Source organism: Sorex fumeus, unplaced genomic scaffold (assembly GCF_029834395.1).
Source record: "Sorex fumeus unplaced genomic scaffold, SorFum_2.1 ptg000010l, whole genome shotgun sequence".
In the NCBI taxonomy this organism is placed as follows: domain Eukaryota; kingdom Metazoa; phylum Chordata; class Mammalia; order Eulipotyphla; family Soricidae; genus Sorex; species Sorex fumeus.
The window spans coordinates 1,391,201-1,399,814 of NW_026606067.1; positions in this window are offsets into that span (position 1 = coordinate 1,391,201).

Sequence of the window (8,614 nt, forward strand, 5' to 3'; positions counted from 1 at the left end):
GCCCTCGAGATCTCCCCGCCCCTCCTCTTTCGTCTAGCCCCGCCTCCGTGATGGCTCTTTTCCCACACCGCCCCGCCTCCGGGGTAGCTCCGCCCCCTATATGATCCGGCTCGCTCCCGATGTAGCCCCGCCCCCAAGACCGCCCTGCCACCCGACTGCAGGAATATCTGCGCGGCGCTGAGCTCCTTGGCTTTGGGACCAGCCTGGCTGTTCAGGCCTGGCTCTTCTAGCTGCAGGGATTTGGGTCGGGGATCGAATTGGGTCCCTCGTAAATGATGCAGTCCCGTTCTCTCTCTCTCTCTCTGCCAGACTATTTGGCCACCTGCAAAGATAGCTTCTTTCTGGGTCCGGAGGCTTTCTCAGGGCGTACTCCTGGCTCTGTGTGCAGGGATCATTTCTGGTGGGTTCAGGAGGACCATATGGGATGCCAACTTGGGTTTGGAACCCAAGTCTGCAAGGTCCACACCCTGCCCCGTGTGCTATGACTTGGTCTAAAGACAAAGCAAGATTTTTTTTTTTTTTTTTTTTTTGCTTTTTGAGTCACACCCAGCGATGCACAGGGGTTACTTCTGGCTCTGCACTCAGGAATTACTCCTGGCAGTGCTCGGGGGACCATATGGGATGCTGGGAATTGAACCCGGGTCGGCCGTGTGCAAGGCAAACACCCTACCCGATGTGCTATTGCTCCAGCCCCCAAAGCAAGTTTCTTAAGAGAAAAGGTATCCTGCCCTGGCCGACTGGGGGAAGTTCTCAGAGAAGGAAGTCTGGTTGGAAGCTTTTAATTGCATGTCTCATCTACTCTCAGCAGATTAGATTATTCTGGGAGAAGGGTGAGCAAAACAAGGTACTAGGAGTTCTGGGAAGGGAGTGAGTTGTAAGTACAATGTTCTGAACATTGTGAAAAGAGATGTACATAAAATAATTTGGAGGCCACAGATAATATAAGAGGTAAGGTACTTGTCATGCAAGCAGCTGACCGGGTGGGATCCCCAGCACCCAGTGTGGTCCCCTAAGCCCTGCCAGGAGGGATCACTACGTGCAGAGCCAGAAGTAAGTCCTGAGCACCTCCAGGTGTGGCCCCAAAACCAAATTAATAGTAATTTGGGCCTCCACTGGGAAAGGAATAGTTGAGGCAGTTCTAGGAGTGTGAGACAGAAAGGTGCAGGCGTCCTCTGAGCCACTCTGGATAGGGCGTCTGAGTTCACTCTAGGGAAAGAGCAGGAAGAGCAGGACAGGGGCCTCTGGGAGGCCAGACTGCTGCAGGAACCGTCCCAGCATGTGAAAGCTAAATGAGGCGTTTTCTTGGGGGACCACTTCCTGAAAGAGGTCAGAGGGCTGGTTTGGTTTGGTACTCCCTGTCCCCACGTTCATCCTCTAGAGGACCCCACAGGCTACACTCTGTGGCTCCACTCCTTCCAAGGAAGGACTGGATGTCACGGTGGCAACTTGCCCCAAGAGAGACATATCCCTTGGGGTGTCTGCTTCTGTAAAATAGGCATAATAATGCCCAGCTCATGAGGGAACTGTAAGGAGGAAATCAGGTGACGTGTCAAACGGCAGAGAATGTCACACTGGACCCAGGCGCCTTGTGGGCCCCAGGCATGCAGTGGGGACCGTCAGGCCCTCCCACATAGAGCAAGCCACCAAGCCACTGTTTTCTTCCTTCTCTGCATTTCTCCTCTGTGCCAGTGAGTGGGAGCTAGGTAGGCAGTATAGGAGCGACCCAGTGTGATATTTTTGTCCATCAGCTAAGAAGAGTACTTAAAAGTAGGCAGGGGGCTGGAGGGATACAGCAGGGAGGGTGCTTGCCTTGCACATGGCCGACCAGGGTTGATTTCCAGCATCTCATATGGTTCCCCAAGCACCATCAGGAGTGATTTCTGAGTGCAGAGCCTGGACATCACTGGGTATAACTCAAAACAAGAAATCTTGATGATACAACTAAAGTCTACCGTTTAGTTACTGTAACCAATGTAAAGGACTTCATTTTGCTGGTTTATGGTTATATAAGATGGTTACATATGGGAAAGCTGGATGATGAACTCTATTTAAAACTTTTTCTTTTTTTTTTGTAAATCTAATGTTATCTCAAAAGGATAAACTGAAGATGCAAAGAGGGGCTGGAGCAATAGAACAGCAGGTAGTGTATTTGCCTTGCACACAGCTGACTTGGGCATCCCATATGGTCCCCCAAGCACCACCAGGAGTAATTCCTGAGTGCAGAGCCAGGAGTAACCAACCCCGGAGCATCGCTGGGTGTGACCCAAAAAGTAAATAAATAAATAAATAAATAATAAAAATAAAAATGGAGCCGTGGACCAGAGGAAGAGCTTTGAACACTGACATACCCGAGGCTGTTCATGATCTGAGGTATTCCTCATTATAGCAGGAGGAATGTTTTGGGATGTAGGAAGGAACATGTATCTTTCATTATGTTACCATGCCTCGAAGAAGTTGTAGACCTGAGGCCAGAGCAATAGTACAATGGGTAGAGCATTTGCCTTGCATATAGCTGACCCAGGTTGGATCCCTGGCACCTCACATGGTACCCCAAGCCCCACCAGGAGTGATTCCTGAGAGCAGAGTTAGGAGTAAGCCCCCGAGCATCACTGGGCCAAAAAACCAACCCCCCACAAAAGCAACTTTAGACCTTTAACTTACATATGAACACATCTCCTATTATGTATCCATTCAGTTAACAACTATTAATCTATTATAAAATGTGGTTTCTGTTCTCAAAATTCTGCTTCAGTCCCTACTGAAATTCAATCATGCATCTCCTGCATTTGGTGGCAGGTCAATCTGTAACAACCATTTCTGCCCTCCTTGTGACAAGCTGCCCCAGGGAACATGTGTATCAAGATGTGACTAAGTTCTGATAGGCTACCAACCAAAACAGACCAGGGCGGGTGTGCTTGCAACCCCTGATCTCTCAGGATTAAGAGAACTGAATCTAAAAAGAGCACCACCTTCAACCACCGGGTGGAGCTATGAGCATGCTCTGTCTCTCGCACCCGTGCCAGCACAAGGGAACAGCGAGCGGCTCTTTCAACAGCAAATGAAGCTGGACCTTCCCAATCTGCTTAGATGTTTCACGCTCACGTGCCAGTTTCACACAAACTGTCAGACACTAAGGGAAAAAGGGACAAGTAGATGGGACTTTCTGGTAGGTGTTTCCTATTGGAAACCAAGGGACGAGTTGCTTTCTTTCAGGTACAGCCAAGGGGAAATCTGCCTGCTTGCGGTGACACCTTGAATACTGGGTTCTAGTTAATTTTAGGGTGTTCATTAAACATTTCAAGCCATTATTTTTGTTGGCTTTGGTTTTGTGCCACACCCAAATAGAGAGACTACTCCTAGTTCAGTATCCAGCTGCTGGTGCTCAGGGTCACGCCAAGGGCTCCCATGTGCAGAGCCAACTCCCTGGCCCCTCAAATCAGTACTTGAAGAACATACATGAATAAGCAACCAGTTTTCTATTATCTGCTAACCCGAACGAGGTGGAGATAGATAAATGATCAGGCAAACACTGTAACAAGCTAATAGTGAGATCCAAGTGATGGCACATGTGTGTACACTACAAACTCAGCTATAGGGAGACAAGCAAGTGGGAACGTGCATATGCCATGAGTTCAGTCCTTGAATTTCATGGTCTGCCAAGCACTGCCACATGAGGTCCTGGTGACCCAGAGCACTCAGCCTGGTGACCCTCAGCACTGTGGTTCTTCACAGGACCAAGCCCTGCCAGGACAGCTTTGGGTCTCTGAGCACTGCTGGGTGTTTATCTATTATAAAATAAATAGGGGCTAGAAAGTACAGTGGGTAGAGCGCTAGCCTCACATAGGACCCACCTATGTTTGATCCCTGGCACCCCACATGTCCCAAGCCCTGTCAGGAGTAATCCCTGAGCAAAGAACCAGCCAGATGTGGCCTCAAAACCAAATTCGGGACTGGAGAGGTAGTCCAGGGGAGTAAGGTACTTGCCTTGCATGTGGCCAACCTGAGTTTGATCCCTGGCAACCCTGCCAGAGACCATCCCTGAGCACAGAGCCAAGAGTAAAGCCTTGAGCATGGCTGGGTGTGGCCCCCAAACAAAACCTCCAACATTATAAAAATAAGCAGGGGTCAGAGATGGCTCAGTGGGCTGGACCATGAGTTTTGCATGCAGGAGTCTGGGTTTGAGTCCCAGCATGACAGAGAGCTCCCTGACCACTGAGTATGGAACTGCCCCAAGCACAGGGGTGGCTCCAAAGCTAAACTGCTGGAGAATTTAGTATAACTCCTGGCAGAGCAGAGTGCAGGCTTGGCATGCAGGAGGCTCAGGTTCAGGCTTGGAAACTGCATGATCCTCTTACCACTGGAAGGTGTGACCCCCAAGCACAGGGCCATGAGTACCTCTGAGCATCCTGGGTATGATGCAAAAATGAGATACACATACCTGTTCAAAAGCAGAGAGAACATTTTATGGGTCAGGGAGATAATTCAAAGGACTGGAACACATGCGTGGTATGCAGGAGTCCCAGGTTTGATACCTGGCACCACATAAGCCCTGAGCACTGTGGTGGGAGTAGCCTTAGAATCCTGAATGTGGCCCCCAAATGCTTTTTGGCTACACCCAATGGTGCTCAGGACTTACTCCTGGTCTGTGAACATAAGTCACTCCTGGCGGGGTTTGAGGACTGTGTGTTGCTGGAGTTGTAATCTGGGTCTCCTACATGGGTTGGTCAGTGGCTTAATCTCTGTATTTTCCGATCCCTTCAAGTTTTGAAAAAATATATAAAATAAAATTTATCTTTACAGGTTTGGTACTCTTTAGGGAAAAAAGAGCAGAGAGAAAGAAAGAGAAAAAAAAAAGAATTCCTGACTATCTCTTCCCACCATGCTAATGTAGGGGCAGGGCAAGACCTGGTCTGGTGTAAAACTCTAAACTTACATAGGCTTGTATAAAGGCAGACCCATAAACTATATAGGCTTATGAACAGGCAAACCCATAAACCTGTATAGTTTTATGTACAGGCAAACCCATAAACCTGGAAAGGCATATGGGTTTACCTACAGGCAAATCCTTGGAGCCTAAACTGGGTTTTGGGAGATTAGCAATGAGTCATGCTTGCTCTTCAAATTCAAGGTCTCCCTCCAACAGCTATCTCTCCTCTCACAACTAAGTTTCAACTTTAAAAAAATCTACCTTGTTTCACAAAAGAAAAAGAAAAAAGAAAAACCACCAAGAAAAATGGGCCAGAAGCAAAACAGGGGCACAGCCATGCCAAAGCTCCTGCGGTTGTTAAAAGGCCTCTGCCAGGTAGTTTTCAAGGTTTCAAGCTAAGGGAATCGTTTGTTTCCCCTCCTGGATCTGCAATGGCACCCCTCAGGGATGTTGGAAGCTCTGCCTTCAAGCCTGCAGTCTGGGTGGTGCTTTCCCGGAGAGGATGGCCTCTACCAGCCTCCAGCCACGGAGATACCACATCCAGCTCGAGAAGCAGTGAGCCAAGGGAAATGCAACCAGAGATCTCTGTGTAAGGCTTACAGCTGCTGTCCTGCAGATGGCAAGACAGAGATGGTACAGTAGGTGGGGCAGTTGCCTTGCAAGTAGTTAGGTAGGGCTGACTCGAGTTCAATCCCAGTACCCAATATGGTCCCCACAGCAGCACCAGGAGTGATCCCTGAGCTCAGAGTCAGAATTAAGCTGAGTGCGCTGGGTGTGGTCCAAATAGGGTTAAAAAAAAAAAAAAAAACTCCCATCTTTTTTATTTTTTGCTTTTTGGGTCACACCTGGCAATGCACAGGGGTTACTCCTGGCACATGCACTTAGGAATTACTCCTGGTGGTGCTCAGGAGGCCATATGGGATGCTGGGAATCGAACCCAGGTCAGCAGCGTGCAAGGCAAACGTCCTATCCACTGTGCTATGGCTCCAGCCCCTCCCATCTTTTTTAAACTTCTTTTTTCTTGATGGAGCATAACTATTTAATAATCATTTACAATATATACAAATCACTAGTTTATCTTATCCTTAATGTAAGCGTTATTCTATATGATGTTATATGTCAACTATAACTCATAAAATGGAGGACTGAATTTATATGTGTAGTAAATATATGCAACTGAATTTATTTATTTTTGCTTTCTGGGTCACACCCGGCAGTGCACAGGGGTCACTCCTGGCTCTGCGCTCAGGAATTACTCCTGGTGGTGTTCGAGGGACCACACAGGATGCTGGGAATCGAACCCGGGTCAGCTGCGTGCAAGGCAAACACCCTACCCGCTGTGCTATCGCTCCAGCCCCTGCAACTGAATTTTTAAATATATATTTAAAAAGTGCTCACATGAAAAAAACTTACTCTTCACTTTACCCTCCCCCGCAAAGAAATGTCACCTTTGGGACATGAAGAGTATCATGCTGAGTGAAATGAGCCAGAGGGAGAGGGCAAACAGAATGATGGGGCTCATTTGCGGGGTATTCAAAAGAAAAGAAAAGCTCTGAGAAAGCAAACAGTATGCAAAACTACCCAAATACAGTAGAAACAAAGGCCAGGAGGACTGATGGATGGTAGGAAGCTTGCCAAGGGGAAGGGAGTACAGTTAGGATAGAGAAGGGACCACTGTGACAACAGGAAATGGTCACTCTGGACAAAAACCGAGTGCCCAAAGGAAGGAAGGTGATATACATGATATCCTTTCAATAACAGTATTTTACAAACCATAGTGCCCAAAAGAAAAATGGGGGGGGGGGGAAGGCTTGAGGGCGGGGTGGGGGAGAAAGTCTGCCATATAGAGGTAGACTGTGTGGGGGGGGGTGGGGAGCAGGAGGGAAACGGGGGACAATGGAAATGAGCACTAAAGGGATGTGTGTTGAAACATTTCCCCTTATTTTTTATTGAGTCACTGATAGACCCTTACAAAGCTGTTCATGATTGTTTCAGTTATAGCACAGCGGTAGGGTGTTTGCCTTGCGCGCAGCCAGCCCGGCCGAGCCGGGTTCGATTCCTCTGCCCCTCTCGGAGAGACCAGCAAGCTACCAAGTATCTCGCCCGCGCAGTAAAGCCTGGCAAGCTACCCATGACGTATTCAATATGTCAAACACAGTAACAAGTCTCAAAAAATGGAGACGTTACTGGGGCCGCTCGAGCAAATCGATGAACAACGGGAGGACAGTGACAGTGGCAGTGTTCCAACACCCATCCCTCCACCAGTGTACATTTCCCAGCATCAGTGTCTCCAATTTCCTTCCCATTACCGCCACCCCACCTCACCCCCAGTCTGTCTCTCTGGCAGACAATTCTCTCTCTCCTTCTCCTTTTGGGCACTGTGGTTTGCAATAGTTACTGAAAGGTTGTCGTATATGTCCCATTACCTACTTTCAACACTCAGTTCTTGTCCAGTGTGATCATTTCCAACTATTATTGTCATACTTTATTACAATAACAACTACCATTGTTCATTTTTCCTAACCGCTGCATAGTATTCCATTGTGTAGATGTACCATAGTTTCTTTATCCATTCGTCTGTTCTTGGGCACTCAGGTTGTTTCCAGTTTCTGGCTGGAATAGTGCTGCATTGAACATAGGAGTGCAGATGGTGTTTCTGCTGTGTGTTTTTGGGCCGCCAGGATAAATTCCCAGAAGTGGCATTGCTGGGTCAGATGGGAGCTCAATTTCTAGGTTTTTGAGGGATGTCCACATTGTCAAACTTTTCTTATCCCTAATTCTAATTCTAAAAATTTATTCCTAACCAAGGATTGCTTCAGATATACCAGCATCACACAGATATCTCAAAGAATAAGCATCTTAAAAAAAAATTCCTTTCAAAACACACTATCAAAGAGAAGGTATGTTGGAGCACATAGAAAGGTAAATCCTAGGGCCAGAGAGATCATACAGAGGGTAGGGCACGTGCCCCACCACCTTCTATGGTCAACCCATGCAGGCCAGAAGTGATCTCTGAGCAGAGCCAGGATTAAGTTCTATGCACTAAAGGTGTGACCCAAACAGACCCCCACTCCAGAAAAAAAGTAAATCACATTCTGTGCAATTCAACAGGATTTCAGCTTTAAACTGCTCTTCTGACATTTACTTACTTATTTCATTGTATCACTAACTGAGAGTCAAAGAGTCACAGACTTAACTGCCTAGACTTAAGTACAATATTCATTAGCCATGAAATCCTTGGCATTCTTTGTTATATCAACATTTTTTGAGTAATAACAAGATGCCACAAGCACTTATGGAAGTTCGGGGGTTCCTCAGAAAAAATGAAGACTTCTGATACTGCAAAGAAGTAAAGCAGGAGCTCAGATACTGGTACACCAGTGTCACAACAAAATTACTCAGAAGAGTTGAAAGCAAGCAATCTAAATGTCTATCAGCAGATGAACGGTAAACAAAACGTGGGTTCTACATACACTGGAAAATGAGTCATCCAAAAATATGCTTCCACAGATGGTTCTTAAGGATCACACCAAATGAAAAAAGGAAATAGGAAGAAATATTGTGACTTAGTTATATGGTGCATGTACCTGGAACAAGCAAACTCAGAGACAGAATTGTGGTTTATGAGGGTGTATGGGCACTGGGTGGAGTTTATATTATATGCATGTTTGGGGTTTACAAGTAATA